Source organism: Oryctolagus cuniculus, chromosome 7 (assembly GCF_964237555.1).
Source record: "Oryctolagus cuniculus chromosome 7, mOryCun1.1, whole genome shotgun sequence".
Lineage (NCBI taxonomy): Eukaryota > Metazoa > Chordata > Mammalia > Lagomorpha > Leporidae > Oryctolagus > Oryctolagus cuniculus.
The window spans coordinates 18367928-18370393 of record NC_091438.1 but is presented as its reverse complement, the minus strand read 5'-3'; the positions used below and the strand labels follow the sequence as shown (position 1 = coordinate 18370393).

Genomic DNA, 2466 nt, shown 5'->3' with positions numbered 1-2466 from the left:
CATCTGAGGCAGAGAGCATGTCCTGCTGCTCCAGGGAGCACCAGCTGCTCCACGTGGAATGGTCAAGCTCAGAAACGACTGGAGAAATCGAGGGAGTGAGGTAGCACTCGTCCAGCGAGTCCTCTGGGTCTTCCTGCTCTTGCTCCTCTGGGAGCTCCCTGCTGAGATGGGAGGGCAGAGACACTGAAGACACGCATCACAAGTACAGAAGTGACTTTGTTATCAGACTACAGGTAAAAATATGTGAAGGATGTTCAAAGGGGGAATATAGAGGGAAACAATACAAAAGGGAACGTTATGAAAAGAGCCATTTCATCATTGGCTGAATGTTCCAACTGGCTCTAGTTACCAGTTTCTCCAGCATTTTGATTCCCTAGTAGTCCATACTACACTGTCTGCTCTGCCTCCGAGTTACCTGGAAGTGTATGTGACAACTTGCTCTTGTACCTCCACTTCGTGATATTGATTTTCTGCAAACAAATTCAGAGAGATGGACCAGGTTAAGCAGGTTTTGGGTGAGATATGGGTATCCAATGGCCACTACTACCAAGGGGACAGATTGTTCTTCTGTGAGAACAGGAGACTGTGACAGAAATCCTCCAGGAGGACTAAGTTGACATCAGGAGATGGGCTTGGTGAGCCATCCTGGGCAAGGGGTCAAATCTCCCTGTTCACAGTTGGATCACCATCTCAATAACCTCTGTCCAGAACCCTTAGAAACTGCCTGCAATGGTCCTCAGGGATTCTAAGCTCACAGCCCAAGAACTTTCTAGGAGGCAAACTGCAGTTGTCAGGCTGCTCTCATTAAAGGATCCAGGTTGCTGACTGTGGAGAGGAGGTAGAACACTGGGAGAGAGCTATGCATGGAGTCTGATGCCCTGGAATTGAAACCTGTGTGATGCCACACAGAATCTTGGCTATTCTAAGAGTTGCTCATGAATAATCTCCCTCTTGTCTATGGGAACAATACAAGCAATTCAAGAGCTCTCTCCCCCGGCCCTTTAGGATTTATGTATCTAAAATCTAGGAGTGTTGCTATAGTACTGACTCATCCTATCAGACTGATCATGGTGAATAAGGGTAGAGGAGTTTCTACAGAAGGCTGAATGAACTCCATAATACCTCGCACAAATAAATCTATGCGGTTATAGAGAAACATTGAACATTGATTTTGTAGGGACGTTCCTGGACTCAGCTATGTTTTTGAACTGTACAGGAAGTACAGTATAAAAGACTATATCCTGGTTTTGAGATGATTGCATAGCTAAGATAAGCTGTATTAAAGGAGGTAGAGACTAGGGATGGAAGTAGGGAAACTAGGATCACAACTTGGCCCACACATGGGAAGTGTTACCAAAAGCCTGCATGGGACTAGAACTCCAGGGATGCAGTAGTAGAACAGAATGATATCACTGCAAGTGACAGCAGGCATTATTTCTAAGTTAGAGTGTCTGAAAGGCACTTCCTACACAGGGCCTCTGTATGTTCCCATAGGCTAGGGTGCAGTGAGACAAACAGCATCTGAGGGGAGGGAAGCTCCTTGACTCTCCTGATGTCTATGTTCAGTGCCACAACCTGGATCCTGATTGAAACCAACTTGTGTCTGCAGGGCCTGTGCTCAAAAGTGACCCTAATCAATGTAAGAGTTATTGTGTACAAAGAATGGAGAGGGTACCTGGGAGAACGGTGACAGGTTCTTCTTTCTTGTGTGAACAAGTGTGTTCCCCATCTACACCTAGCACACTGTGGGTGTCCTCAGCATCAGGAGACATTTGCACAGTGCCCTCAGGCAGGCAGGAGTCACTCGGCAGGTGGTCAACAGCACCAGTGATAGATGTTTCCTGCTGTGAATTTTGTGGGGTTTCCATTTCATCCACTTCCAAGAACTCCCTGAGAAGCCAGGTGGGATAAGGATGACAGAGATGAAACCAAGAAGGAAGAGACACCAAGGAGGTGGCTGGTTTGCATGGGGTGCATAAGGGATCGGTCATAGACAGCATAGAGGCAGTTCCCTCCACTCTGGACACCGTGTGGCTGCCTAGGGGGAGAGGGCCTGGGAAGAGATCAGCCTCTGCTCATCACACTCAATACACAGCAGCTAATGAGGAAGCAGCCTCCACTGTCGCTGCATGGCACAGTCACAGCACAAGCACACATTGACAGCTGCACGGGCTGAAACCCTATGCTCAGGTTGGGTTGTTGCAGTGTCCTGCAGCCATGTGATCAAGGTTCTAGGGGCTTGGCAGATTCTAGAGATGTGCTACCTTCTGGGCCTTCTCTTAACCAAGTCACAGGACAGCAAACATGGTTTGTAGAGGTGCTTTTCTGCAGTTGAACCTGGCTGGATTCTTCCTAACTGCTCCCTTTGCACATTGCCTCTTTGCTAGTTTTCTCTGATGAGAACTTCAGCTAACTCTGTAGAAAGCAGATGCGCATCTTCCTCCCTTTTCCAGAAAGCAGAGAACA

General features: G+C 47.8%; 1 non-coding gene across 1 annotated transcript; it reads right to left on the bottom strand.

The window, feature by feature from the left end:
• On the bottom strand, window positions 1–1837 carry LOC127486900 (uncharacterized). The gene is made up of 3 exons (XR_011390027.1): window positions 1676–1837; window positions 416–470; window positions 1–161 (listed from the first exon to the last, which is right to left on the bottom strand). It is a non-coding gene; the product is annotated as an uncharacterized protein (transcript).
• Between the last annotated feature and the right edge of the window lie 629 nt (window positions 1838–2466).